Consider the following 15,991-nt stretch of genomic DNA (forward strand, 5'->3'; position numbering starts at 1 on the left):
TGCAATGGAGAGGTCAGCCTGTGGAGGAGGCCACCTGGGAGACTGAGCGGAAGATGCGAGCAGATATTCATGTCTATTCGAGACTCCAGGTATGCTTCTAGACTCGTTCGAGGACGAACGGATGTTTCAGAGGGGGAGGATGTAACGACCCGGCTGGTCGTTTCGAGAGTTATAGCCCAGTTTTCCCCATTTCAACTTCGTTTTGTGTTATTCAGCTATATTATGTTATATCGGGTTAGTTGCTTTGGGACCGGAGTGGTTTCATAGTGAATTGAGACACTTACTCTCTTAAGTAGAAACTTAAGTTAGAAAAGTTAACCGGATGTTGACCTATGTGTAACCGATCTCACATTTGAATTCTAATGGTTCTGTTAGCTCTGTTAGGTGATTTTTGACTTAGGAGTGCGTCCGAAATGTGATTTGGAGGTCTGTGGTAGAATTAGGCTTGAATTGGCAAAATTGGAAATTTGGCGATTTCGGTCGGCAGTGAAAATTTTGATATCGGGGTCGGAATGGAATTCCGGAAATTGGAGTAGGTTTGTAGTGTCATTTGTGATGTGTGTGCAAACTTTGAGGTCATTCGGATGTGGTTTGGTTGGTTTTGGCATCGGTTGCCGAATTTGTAAATTTAGAAGTTCTTAGGCTTGAATCCGAGGGTAATTTGATGTTGTTTTGAGTGATTCGAAGGTTCGGCTAAGTTGGTATGTTGATATATGACTTGTTGGTATTTTTTGTTGAGGTTCTGAGGGCCTCGGGGTGATTCCGGGTGGTTAACGGATTTGTCAAAGTTGGAAAATGCAGCTGAAGCTGCTACTACTGCTATTTTCGCATCTACGGAAGAAAGATTCGCATGTGTGAGGCTGCTGGTGCGTGTGGGGAGTTTGCAGGTGCGGACAGTTCTGGGCTAGGCAGGATGAGCAAGTGCGAGAAGTCTGTCGCATCTGCGAGCCCACAGGTGTGATACCTGGGGCGGAGATGCAGAAAATGGGAGGCCAAGTCTGGAGTGCATGTGAGAAGGATTTGGCCGCACCTGCAAGACCTGGGCGCAGGTGTGGAGGCTGAGAGTTTAAGTGATTCTCGCAGGTGCGAGGATTTTTGACCGGATGTGCGTCCCCGCAGGCGCGTGGAATAGGCCGCGGGTGCGAAAGTCTGGGCAGAATATATGGATAGCACTTCACGAATTTTGGTTCATTGCCACCATTTTTCTATTCGGGTTTGGAGCTTTTGGGAGAGATTTGAAGAGGGAATCAAGGGGGTTTCATTAAGGTAAGTTACTTGAGCCCTAATACTTGTATATATTGTGATTTTCCGTTGTTTAATCATTGTAATTAGTGAAAATTAGGGGTTAGGGCTTGGGATTTTCGGAGAAGTAATTTAAGGATTTGAAGGACCAAATGATGTCGGATTTTGATGAATTTGGTATGGTTAGACTCGTGAGTGAATGGTCTTTCTAGTTTTGTAAATTTTGTTGCATTTCGATACGTGGGCCCGGGGGCCGGGTTTGAGCCAATTTTGGATTTTGGTCTAATTTTATAGCTTTTCTTGTGGAATTCATTCCATTAGCGTATACTGATGGTATTGTACTGATTGTGAATAGATTTGGAGCACTTGGAGGCCGAGTCCAGAGGCAAGAGTATTGCGGGGTAGAGATTTGACCGATTTGAGGTAAGTAGCAATTGTAAATCTAGTCCCGAGGGTGTGAAACAGCGGATTTCGTATCATTCTACTATTTTGAAGTGACGCACATGCTAGGTGATGGGCGTGTGGGCATGCACTGTTGGGGATTGTGATTTGGTTCATCCCATAGCAACTATAAAGTTGCATATTTTGTGGAAATTATAAGATACTTATGTCTTTTTAGAAAGAGTTTCTGTTAATTGGCCTGAATGCCATGTTTGGGCCTTGTGCTAGTGCTGTTTGGACCTTTAGGGGTTTTATTTTATTTTTATTATCCGCTCACTGTTTTCGATTGAAAATCTATACTCAGTCATGGTTATACATATTTACTGCATAACTCAGTTTTATTACTCGATTTTGATGCATATAAATGTTGTTTTGGGCAGAGCACCCTATTTTTACTGAAATGCCCGAGTGGCTTGAGAGGTTTATGAATGAGTGAGGCTGAGGGCCTGATTTGTGAGGATATTTATGGGATTGGGCTGCACGCCGCAGCATGTTGCATATTTATGGGATCGGGCTGCACGCCGCAGCATATTTGATATAGGCCGAGGGCCTGAGTGATTATGACATGATTTGGCTTGATTTAGCGCTTGGGCTGAAGGAGCCCCTCCGGAGTCTGTACACCCCCCCAGTGAGCGTAGGTACCTACTGAGTGCGAGTGCCGAGTGTCGAGTGCTGAGTGTTGAGTGACTGGGAGGTATGCGTGATTGTGAGGTATGCCCGAGTGGCAAGAGTGATTGTGAGGTTTGCCCGAGGGGCTGTATATGAGTGATGCTTTGCCCGAGGGGCTGTTTATGATTTCATCATTTTTGCTCATCTTTGCATTTTTCCTCTGTTTGAAAGCTGTTGAAAAATATCCTTAAATGATTTTTACTGGAACTGGGTTTAAACGAGATATTTTGATTCAAATCCTGATTTTAAAAGCATGAGGTATTTTACTAAGATTTCATGATATGAATGTTATATGCTTTATTGCTCGTCACTACTGCTCAGTCTTTATTTATTATTGTTACTTACTTAGTTGGAGTACTCACGTTACTCCATGCACCTTGTGTTCAGATCCAGGTGTAGCTAAACATGGTAGCGGTTGTTGATTGTTCTGGTTGCAGATTTTCTCGGAGATAGCAAGGTAGCTTTTTGGCGATCGCAGCCCTTGCTCTTCTCCCTCTTATCTTCCTCTAGTTTTATTTAGCTATTTTCCAGGCTGAGTTAGCCTTGATATTGTTAGACAGATTGTAGTAGATGCTCATGACTAGTGACACCCCGATGTCGGGCTTTTTCTTCCGTACTTTTATTTTGATTGGAACTCCTTTATGAAGGTTTTTTTTATATGTTAAATAACATTGAAATTATCTTTGAAATGAAAATATTGATTTGTTTTGGAAATGAGTCGGCTTGCCTAGTTTCACGATAGGCGTCATCACGACATGGGTTAGTTTGGGTCGTGACATGCATGATATGAGGAATATAACATCTCAGTAGAAAGACCTCATGTAAATACTGGTCACAAATTATCAGGTCACTCGGTACTATATTTGGCCAATCCAGCCCAGGGTGTTCCAACCCGTATATAAATACACATCGACAGACAGTCAGTCACCCAGTACCGTATAAGGCCAATCCAGCCCTGGGATAATTTGTCCCCCCAATATAAATGATACGGACAATATCCATGTCCAGATAAACTCGTTATAATACAAATAAGTAAGGCAAGTCCATGCCCTGGGAAAATTCATCCCTAATATATATATATAAGCAGTAAGTAAGGCAAGTCCATGTCCTGGGAAGTCCATCCCGAATATATATGATCATCTACGCTCACTGGGGGTGTGTACAGACTCCAGAGGGGCTCCTTCAGCCCAAGCGCTATTAGTCGACCGCGCTCACTGGTGTGTGTGCAGACTCTCGGAGGGGCTCCTTCAGCCCAAGCGTGATATAAAGCCAATATTGGCCTACTGCAGGCGGGCAATCCCGATCCGTATTATAATATTGTATAAAGCCATTTTGGCATGCTGCGTTGCGCAGCTCAATCCTATAAATATCCTCACAATGGAAAAATATTATTGAGTGTGAAATGCATATTTTTGAACAATTAATTCAACAACAACACGAACCCATGTGTCCCAAAATATTGGTACGTAGCCTAAACATGAATTTTAATAGGAGCCTCAGCTCAATTTCTCTAACACGGGCCACATGTTAAGATAATAAAATGATTCTTTAATTTTACAACTTCACAGGATTTATTCAAGATACAATTTCTGTGGTGCAAGTCTACATGTTCATCACCTATCGTGTATGTCACCTTCAAAAATTCATATCATACCAAATTCGGGGATTCATACACTCAGAACCAAGTTTAGACGTGTTATTTACCTCAAACCGTGTAATTCTTTAATCCACTATGCTTTTGCCTCATGAATTTGCCTTCAAACGCCTCGAATCTAGCCACCATTAATTCGATTCAGACAATAAAATTCGTTGGAATTAATTCCATAAGAAAATGTTAATTTTCCATAAACATCTGAAATTTAACTCAAACGTCGCCGTGGGGCCCAGTCTCGGAACCCAACAAAAGTTACAAAATCTGAAAGCCCATTCAACCACGAGTCTAACCATACTAATTTTACCAAAATCCGACCTCAACTCGACCTCCAAATCTTCAAATCTATTTTTCAAATTCCCGATTTACACCTCAAAAACATGTAATCTAATCGTATTATTCGATGATAATTCAATATTATAGAGTAAAAATGATCACACGGGACTTAGATCACACGGGACTTACCTCAAGTTTTTCCGTAAAAACCTTGCTCAAAAATCGCCCAACCCGAGCTTGAAATGCCCAAAAATGGCAAAAGCTCGGAACCCCTCTGTTTTTGTATTGCCCAGGGATTTTCGCACCCGCGGTGATTTATTCGCACCTGCGGTGTCCACGCCTGCGATGAATTCTTTGCGCCTGCGATCTTCGCACTCGCAGCAAAAGTTTTCGCAGGTGCGATCATACTAGATGCCCAGATGCTTCAGCTCCTCCTCCAAATCCAAATTCGATCCGTTAAGCATCCGAACTCACTCGAGGCCCCTCGAGACCCCGATCCTAACCAAATACACCAACAAGTACTAAAATATCATACGAACGTAGTCGAGCCTTCAAATCACATCCAACAACACTAAAACCACGAATCACACATAGATTCAAGCCTAATGAACTTTGAAACTTCCAATTTCTACAAACGACGCCGGAACCTATGAAATCACGTCTGATTAACCTCAAATTTTGCACACAAAGCACAATTGACATAACGGAGGTATTCCAATTTTCAGAATCGGATTCCGACCCCGATATAAAAAAGTCAATTCCCCGGCCAAACTTCCCAAAAATTCAACTTTCGGCATTTCAAGCCTAATTCCACTACGGACCTACAAATAATATTCCGGACACTCTCCTAAGTCCAAAATCACCATACAGAGCTATTGGAATCATCAGAATTAAATTCCGAGGTCGTTTACACATAAGTCAATATCCAGTCAACTTTTCCAACTTAAGTTTTCAATTATGAGACTAAGTGTCTCATTTCACTCTAAAATCCTTTCGGACCCGAACCGACTAACCCAATAAGTCATAAATAAATTGTAAGGCATAAATTGAGCAATAAATTGGGGAACGGGTTATAATACTCAAAACGACTGACTAGGTCGTTACATTCTCCCCTACTTAAACATATGTTCGTCCTCAAACATGCCAAGAGTTGTTTCCAAGCCACCAAATCACTATTCAATCTTATCACGCACGTACCCGGGGTTATCCCACGCCACCCTATTCTATGTAAATTGTATAGGCCTGACAACATAACATAATTGAAAATCATTACTCCAACCTTAGCCCATAAAACTTGGAGCCAAATTTCTAACATCCAGAATTCTTTTCAAGACCTGAATCTCACATCTACCCACTGTATAATCCTGAACAAGTTGTACCCAGCCATAACCATAATCCCAGATGCAATCGCATAACATACTACAAACTCGCATACTCGTAACACCATTTATGATCACAGTAACTACTCAAAAGCAACCAAGTACTAGTATATAACCATGCATTCAACAGAACCTTATTCCAAAACCTTCGTACACTGCCAATGATGAAAGAACATTCAAAAACTCATAACTACTCATCAGATCAACTAGCCATGGAGCTCTCTCGCCCCAACCAGAACCACAATCCTCTCTTAAGCCGACTTTCAATATTATCCTCCCAATATACCAGAATCAAACCTGATAGTATCCATTCTAGGTCCAATGACCTTATATTATTAAACACAACTATCCCATTGACATGCCACACCAATGCAACTCAATCCACAACTATGCAACCTTGTACCCAAAATGGAAGATGTCTCAAAGTAGAGAACCGTATTGTAAGTTCAACAAGCACCACAACAACTGTAATGCTATAAGCTCATTATATATAGTAGAACCAAGACACCCAAATTTAATAGCAGTAACCAGCTCTTCTAGAGCTCACATTAACATCACTCGCACGGACAACTCACGTGTTATAATATCAATATCTGAACCCGCACGAACAACTCACGTGCCAATAATATCAGTATATGGATCTGTACGGACAACTCACGTGCCAATAATATCAGTATATGGATCCGCACGGACAACTCATGTGCCAATAACATAATTCGCCTGGCATGGTCACAGGCCTCCAGTCTAAGAATATCATAGAGGATCAATCAAATAAGTACACATGTATATGATAAATGAAATAAAATTCACATGCTCCTGGACTGGTATAAATAGCACGACATAGTGTAAGCATGTGCAAATTGCGCAATCATAACTCAAATCGGTAGTTAACACAGAAATAGTAACTACCTAATTTATTCAGGGAATTAGCCTCCTTGTAACCTCAAGTGTAGTCCAGATAGTTGTCAACAAAGGTACGGATACGAAAAACGTTATAACTTTACGCTTAACAGTCAACTCTAGGCATATCTTTGCCTAAGCATTCTTCTGAGTATGAATACTTGCCCTGATGCCCGCACATGGGCTCAAACCTCAAACATATATATACACACTCGTAGCGTGTAGTCATCACAAATAATTAATGCAAATAGTGCCTCCACTAAGTTTAAATAAAATAGTCACCTCAAATAGGTTGCAACCCCGAAACAATATACTTCTGAGAACTCCCAATCTCCAAATTCATCGAACACATGAATCACCGTAACTGATCCCAACTCCAGCACTCGAATGACTAACACATTTTTCATGCACAATAATCCCATGAGGAATACTTTCATAATTCTTTCGTGCCACATAGCAATAATTTGAATATCAGCAGTCTATCAACCAGGTGAGTACTACAATACCGATGAACATCCGTAACGCAAAACACAATGCGCCTTCTGAAATGCGCACCCTTCTCAGGAATTATCGAGCAGTTATAACATTCATCGAAATATCTGAAATTGACCATGCTGTCCAACATTTGTTACCTTCTCTTCAAGACTGAATTGTCACCTTGTACATGTAAATCCTAATCCCGCACAACACACCACATCTATTATGCCATCATGTGACAAACACAAGAATCCCATTACTAACTTTGAGTCACCAGCAAATTACATACCCGGTTAGTTAGAAACCTTCTTCTTGCTTCCTTCTAGGAGAAAATCACAATACACAACAAGTTTTCCATACCAGTAGAAAATATCGGTTCAAACCATGGTAGAAACCATCAAGAACACTTTGAAATCCATATGCACATAACCAAGCTATTAGAACTAAATTCCTCTAACTCGACCAAACCACTTAGGTCACCAAAACCCAAGAATATTTCCACCTAAACATCTGTAGAGTCTCACCACATCATAATTACCTCTATAAATACCACAACAAAAACACCCACTCTGAAAATACCTTATTTGAGTCTAAGGACGTTTCATTCACCTTCCTGATACCGAAATATAAAATCCATAATGATATACAAAAATGCCACAAGTCTCGTCCAACTTAAATCTTAGATTTTAGCCATAAAAAAATCCGCCAAAAATTCTCAATTGTTACATATTAGTCTCGAATCCATTAGAACATTCCCAAGAGTCACCCCCTTTTGTTCAAATCCACATTACACCATCCAAATGGGCCAAAAGACACGTGCCCCATTAGCACAACAACACTCAAAAAAGTAACTCTACTTTAATACCACCTATCAAATTCATACTCTGTGCGCACTACATCATTCACAAATAAAAACTCACTCATCCCACGATTTTCATATACTCATAAAGAGCAATATAACCCGTGTCCAGAAATTTCCTTACTCGAGTCATTCTCGAAGTCCACCTCTGCAAGTCATCACTGATTCCCAAGTATACTTCAGACCAAAACAAAAATAATTTCACACATAACCATGAATTGAATTATCAATAGAAGTCTCCCCCATTTGGCTCAAAGCCATAGATTAAAATACTTGATAACTCACAATACCCATACTTTATTACTGCCTTAATACCGCAGTCAGTTCAACGAAATTCTTTCTCAAGCTCAAGACACACCAACCATAAAATACCTCAATCATCCGCTAATCTCGCATTCATTCTCTTAACACTCAAGTCAACTTTCTCAACCAGATTCAAATTCAAGTCTCAACACATACATCCCATTGGCATAAAAGAAACTCTATATTCACATCATAAGGAACACACTTACATAAATTACTCCGCAGGAGATAACCCACCTGCTTAGTCTCAAATTGGCATCTTGTTATACCTTTTTGCAGCCACAATTACTATGAAATCACTTAATCTTTCTGAGTCCAAACTCATTAACCACACACGAGAATTTAATTTGCCCCAAAATTTAACAACGTAAAAGAACTTTCAAAACATTCACACTTGAGATTGTACATCACATCAAAATGAAAATAAAGTACCCAATGGCCTTCCTTTACATTTCAAGGAAACACTTCTCGTCACATTCAAATCATCTTAACACATCCCGCAGTTATATCATACTCATCACAAAGCCATTCCACTGCTCATAGAGCCACAAATTCTACTCATAGGGACATTACCGGACATATGAGTCCAAATGTATAGGTTACAATTGAAGCTACTGAGCCTAAGCTGCGGTCTAAACCTGGCCTCAAGTCCTCCAGACTGGTCCATCACCAAAACACAGAATACACATCTTGAACCTTGTTCATAGAATCATAAGCCGATGATGCACATCTGATACCGAGCGCTCATATGCGCATACGAAATGTGTGGAAGGAATTCAAAGAGTTATGTTTCAAGCTGAATCAATTCTGCACGATAGAATACAAGAAAGTTAAATTTTCCTAAGGGTTCGGCAGCCTCTCGAAGATAAGTACAGACGTTTCCATACCGACCCGCAAGACTCGTGAGACCTATGTTACCTAGAGCTCTGTTACCAACTTGTCACGATCTAAAATCTCACATGTCGTGATGGAGCCTATCTCAATATTAGGCAAGCCGACAAACTCAATACACCATCATAACTTTTAAATTTGAAACATAATAATTAACTTCAACGGAAGAAATCTCACAAATACAAATATAACACTCCCAAAACCTGGTGTCACTGAGTACAAGCATCTAATATGAATACAATGTCTGACTGATAAAAACCACTATCTAAAAGTATAGAACAGTATAATAACTAAAGGAAAGAGAAACTAGGTCAGCGGACTCCACACAGCTACCTTGATAGTCTCTAACTGATAGCACTCTGATATCTAACAGTCATCGTGTCCGAAAGCACCTGGATCTGCACACGAGGTGCAAAGTGTAGTATGAGTACAACTAACTCAATACGTAACAAGACTAATTTCTGGGCTGAAAGCAATGACGAGCTCCGCAGGTACAGTCCAGTATAATAATGGTACAAAATGTAGGCATACTTTCAAATTTAACAGTTAAACTCAGTACAAGTGAAATAGATCAATACTGCATGATGTGAGGAATATGACATCTCAATAGAAAGACCTCATGTAAATACTGGTCATAAATTATCTGGTCACTCGGTACTGTTTATGGCCAATCTAGCCCAGGGTGTTCCAACCCGTATATAAATATACATCGACTGACAGTCAGTCACCCAGTACCGTATAAGGCCAATCCAGCCCTAGGATAATTTATCCCCCAAATATAAATGATATGGACAAGATCTATGTCCAGATAAACTCGTTACAATACAAATAAGTAAGGCAAGTCCATGCCCAAGAAATATCCATCCCAAATATATATATAAGCAGTAAGTAAGGAAAGTCCATGCCCTGGGAAGTCCATACCGAATATATATGATCATCTACGCTCACTGGGGGTGTGTACAAACTCCGGAGGGGCTCCTTCAGCTCAAGCGCTATAAGTCGATGTGTAGACTCTCGGAGGGGCTCCTTCAGCCCAAGCGTGATATAAAGCCAATATGGCCTACTACAGGCGGGTAGTCCCGATCCGTATAATAATATTGTATAAAGCCATTTTGGCCTGCTGCGTTGCGCAGCTTAATCCTATAAATATCCTCACAATGCACAAATATTACTGAGTGTGAAATGAATATTTTTGAACAATTAATTCAACAACAACATGACCCCATGGGTCCCAAAATATTGGTACGTAGCCTAAACATGATTTTTAATAAGGGCCTCAACTCAATTTCTCTAACACGGGCCACATGTTCAGATAATAACATGGTTCTTTAATTTTACAACTTTACAGGATTTATTCAAGACAAAATTTATGTGATGCACGTCTACATGTTCTTCACCTATCGTGTGTGTCACCTTCAACAATTCATATCATACCAAATTCGGGGATTCATACACTCAGAACCAAGTTTAGAAGTGTTACTTACCTCAAACCGTTTAATTCTTTACTCCTCTATGCCTTTGCCTCATGAATTGGACTCCAAACACCTCGGATCTAGCCACAATTAATTCGATTCAGTCAATAAAATTCATTGGAATTAATTCCATAAGAAAATGCTAATTTTCCATAAATATCTGAAATTTAACTCCAAAATCGCCCGTGGGGCCCACGTCTCGGAACCCGACAAAAGTTACAAAATCTGAAAGCACATTCAACCACGAGTCTAACTATACCAATTTTACCAAAATCCGACCTTAACTGGACCTCCAAATCTTCAAATCTATTTTTCAAATCCCTAAGTTCAAATCTCCGATTTGCACCTCAAAAACATGTAATCTAGTCGGATTATTCAATGATAATTCAATATTATAGAGTCGAAATGATCACAAGGAACTTTCCTCAAGTTTTCCTGTGAAAACCTTGCTCAACAATCGCCCAACCCGAACTTGAAATGCCCAAAAATGGCAAAAGCTTGGAACCCCTCTGTTTTTGTATTGCCCAGGGGTTTTTGCACCCGCGGTGATTTCTTCGCACCTGCGGTTTTCGCACCCACGGCAAAACTCTCGCGTCTGCGGTGTCTGTGCCTGCCATGATTACTTCGCGCCTACGGTCTTTGCACCAGCGGCAAAAGTTTTCGCACCCGCGGTTCCTGGCCAGCCCATGCATTTCTGCTTCTGCGACTAATGATTCGCATCCGCGAGCTTACACCTGCAGCCCTTTTTCGTGCAGGTGCAATCATACCAGATGCCCAGCTGCTTCAGCTCCTCCTCCAAATCCAAATTCGATCTGTTAAGCATCCGAACTCACCCGAGGCCCTCCAGGACCCCAACTAAATACACCAACAAGTCCTAAAATATCATACGAACTTAGGCGAGCCTTCAAATCACATCCAACTACACTAAAAACACAAATCACACATAGATTCAAGCCTAATGAACTTTGAAACTTCTAATTTCTACAAACGACGCCGGAACCTATCAAATCACGTCCGATTGACCTCAACTTTTGAACACAAGTCACAATTGACATAACGAAGGTATTCCAATTTTCAGAATAGGATTTCGACCCCGATATCAAAAAGGCAATCCCCCGGTCAAACTTTTCGAAAATTTAACTTTCGGCATTTCAAGCCTAATTCCACTACGGACCTCCAAATAATATTCCGGACACGTCCCTAAGTCCAAAATTACCATACGGATCTATTTGAATCATCATAATTAAATTCTGAGGTCGTTTACACATAAGTCAATATCCGGTCAACTTTTCCAATTTAAGTTTTTAATTATGAGACTAAGTGTCTCATTTCACTCTGAAATCCTTCCGGACCCGAACCGACTAACCCGATAAGTCATAAATCAATTGTAATGCATACATTGAGCAGTAAATTGGGAAATGGGGTTATAATATTCAAAACGACCGGCCGAGTCGTTACATATAGAATTAAATGAGACAATCCAATGATCCAGGGTATTTAAATTGAGGTTTTTTCGCGGGTTTAATTCCCTATCAAAATATTTATTTATTTTATTTTCCAAAACTAAACGGAGACCACCATATATATAAAAATAAATAATTAATCTTAAAATTAGTTTTTAAATTGAAATTTATTTCTCAAATAAAGTTTATAATTTAAAAGTCAAGATTTACAAAAATTTCTTTAAAAGAATCTCTCTACATATTACAAACCCTCTCGACTCTTTATTTCTTTTGGTTTTATGCTTACTTTTATCAGTAAAACTTTTATTGTTATCTTTTTTTTGTTAGTTTTGATTTATCAAATTATAGTTCTATTACAAGTATTTTATTGATTTATTGTACACTCATTTATCGAAAAAACAATTGTTGACTTATGTAAAGTTTGAAACCTTTGGCGAGATTCCTGGCTACGCCACTGGGTAAAAAAAAGATAAATACAACAACTTTTGTTTAGATTCTGCATTTTATATGTATTAGAAAATTTATTAAATATGAATAAAAATTTAATTACTAATCTAACAATTAAAAAAATCTAAGTTCAACGACAGTACTAACGGTCGATACCTGGATTTGCACAAAATGTGCAGAAGTGTAGTATGAGCACACCACAGTAACTATCAAGACTAACCTCGATGAAGTAGTGACGAGGACTAGTCAAGACACCTACTGGTCTAATAAACTGAACAAGCATAAGTATAGGGATGACAGAACATGACATCTATCTAAGGACCCCGCAATATGACTAACGACATAGCAACTGCAATAAGGAAGGAAAAACAGCAGGTAACAGCGGAACACCAGAATAAGACACAGAAGAATGAACGGAAACACAACCCAAATACGAAAATCACAATACAGTAAAGGCAAGTAGTAACTCAGCATCTGCAATAGTTTTCACATCAGATCTCTGTAACGACCCGACTTGTCATATTAAGAATTTATGCCCCGTTCGGTGATTTAAGATTTTGAGCAGCCTCTCAATATGTATTATGACCTGCGTGTGTGGTCGAGTTTGAATACGGACGATTCGGAGTGATTTGGGACACTTAGTTCCTAAAAAGGGAGCTTAAGCCTTAGGATTTTGACCGTAGTAAGAACTATATGAAGACTACTCTGGAATGGAGTTCCGTCAGTTCCGTTAGCTCCGTATGATGATTTTGGACTTAGGAGCGTGTCCGGAAAATTATTTGGAGGTCCATAGTGGAATTAAGCTTGAAATGGCAAAACTTAAAATTTTGGAAAGTTTGACCGGGGGGTGACTTTTTGATATCGGGGTCGGAATGCAATTTCGAGAGTTGGAACAACTCCGTTATGTTATTTGGGACTTGCCTACAAAATTTGACGTTATTCCGGGTTGGTTTGATAGGTTTCGGCATGAATTTTAGAAGTTGGAAGTTTTTAAAGTTCATAAGTTCGATTTGTAGTGCGATTTGTATTTTTGGCATAATTTGATGTGATTTGAAACCTCGAGCAAATCCGTGTTATGTTATGGGGCTAGTTAGCATGATTGGATGGGGTCCCGAGGGGCTCGGGTGTGTTTTAGACCAAATTGGAGCTGTTTGGACTGCTGTTGCTGAAGTCTGGTTTCCTTCTTCGCGAATGCGAAGAGAGTCCCGCATTCGCGAAGAGGAGTTTGAGGGGCTGATGATTTGTCCTTCGCTAATGCGAAGCTGTGAACGCAAAGAAGGAGTAGGGCAAGCCTTCACAAACGCAGCCCAGGCGACGCGAACGCGAAGAAGAAAAAAGGAAGATAGGGGCCTAGAGTCGTTTGGCCTTCGCGAAAGCGAAGCTTGGAACGCGAACGCGAAGGAGTTGGTCAGCTGGTCATCGCGAACGCGATGAGGAAATGATGGGGCAGAAGCAGTTGGCCTTCACGAACGCGACGCTTGGCACGCGAACGCAAAGAAGGATTTGAGGAAGCTGGATTTTGGCCTTCGTGAACGCAAAGGAATGGTCGCGAACGCGAAGAAGGTGTATTTGGGTAGAATTAAAAGTCTAAAAATACGGGGGTTTGAGTTCATAACTCAAAATCAAAATTAGAGCTCGGTAGAAGGCGATTTTTGAAGAGATTCTTGTGTGGGTGTTTGGGGTAAGTGATTCTTATCCAGTGTTGATTAATTTCCATGATTATGTCTTTGAATCCATCATTTAATTCGGATTTAATGGAGGAAAATCAAGATTTTTATAAAATCTTCCAAAAATGAAAATTTAAGATTTGGAGGTCGAGTTGTTATTGGAATTCGATAAAATTGGTATGGTTGAACTCGTATCGGAATGGGTGTTCGAATTTCATGAAAGTTATGTCGGGTTCGGAGAGGCGGGTCCCGCGTTGACTTTTGTTGACGTTTTGGAATAAAATTTTAAGACGACGTATTATTATCTGGATTTATTCCCGATGAATTTTAATGAAGTTATATAATTAATTTGGATAGATTTGAATGGCCCGGAGGCCAATTCAAGGAAGAAGGCGATTTTAGAATATCGGCCTAACTTCAAAAAGGTAAGTATCTTGCTTAACCGCGAGTGGAAAAAATTTCCCTTAGGCATTGAGTCTTATGTGCAACTTGGATAATTGAAAACTGTGTACGCGATGTGACGAGTACGTACTTGGTTTATGTGCAAATTTTATTGAGTCAAAGTCTTGAGAATATTGTGTAGTAAATTGGATAATTGTTGGCACTTATTTAATCATCTACTTGTCGTGCGTAAACCCTTGTTGTTGACTCTGTTGTTATATGACAATGTGAGGTGATTGTTATTTGATTATTTATGAAATTTCGTGAATTTGCTGGCTTGATAATTATTGGAATTTAATTTCATTTTGGATTTTTCCCTCTGCAAATAATTAATTAAATGAGCTTAAGAAGAGGTGTTTATATAATTATTGAAAATTTGATCTTTTATGAAGACTTTGATTTATGTTGAGTAATTTCTATCTCTATTGATTGTTTTTGGGTGTTGTACACATTGTGTGGAGCATTTGGCTAATTGCTGTGAAATTAATTGACTTGGTTGTAGCTTTAAAATTTGGTTGTGGCCATTGGGCAAATTATGATATGAATTGATTTTTGTTATGTTGTTGTGATAATTTTCCATGTAAATTATTGTGTTGTGTGAGTTGTTATTTTGGGGAGATAAGGGTGGCATTTCACCGTTGATATTATGTGGTTATAAGGGTGGCATTTCACTGTTGTGTTTGTTGGCTATTGATATTGTCTGGGCGGAGTGATAAGGGTGGCTATAGGAGCGATAAGGGTGGCAATAGGAGCGATAAGGGTGGCTATTGATATTGTTTGGGCGGAGCGATAAGGGTGGCTATTGTCAAGGACGATATGTGATGATGTGGGGTTGTGGTGTTGACAATTTTCATGTGATGTTGTGATTTTCTTGTGTTTATTTTTATACCTTGTGCAACTTGTCTTGTTGTTAGTAAATTGATAATAATATGATTTATGTTGAAATTGGGAGCCTGTGGCTATTGCCAGGTGGTTTATAAAAGGAAATGTGGGCACGAGGTGCCGTGAATTTTGATATGACATGGGGATATTGGCACGTGAATTGTCCGTGCAGTTGTGATATAAAATGTCGGCACGGGGTACTGTGATGAAATGATAATGATATTTAGCACGTGAATTGTCCGTGCAGTTGTGATATGAAATGAGGGCACGAGGTGCCGGGCAAATATGATGATTTAATTATGGGCACGAGGTGCCGTTGAAATATGAAAATGGGTTGAGACCCATATTTACGAAAAATATGAAAATGGGTTGAGACCCGTATTTTAATGATTTTGAAATGAGGTGTCACATGGTGACTTTTTAATTTAAAGAATTATATTCAATATATTTAGTTTGAAGGATTTTTACTTAGAAAGTATTATATAAAAGAATTGTATTTTGAAAGATATTTATTTGAGGAAATTGTATTTG

The sequence above is a fragment of the Nicotiana tomentosiformis genome, chromosome 12, assembly GCF_000390325.3.
Source record: "Nicotiana tomentosiformis chromosome 12, ASM39032v3, whole genome shotgun sequence".
NCBI classification, from domain to species: Eukaryota; Viridiplantae; Streptophyta; class Magnoliopsida; order Solanales; family Solanaceae; genus Nicotiana; species Nicotiana tomentosiformis.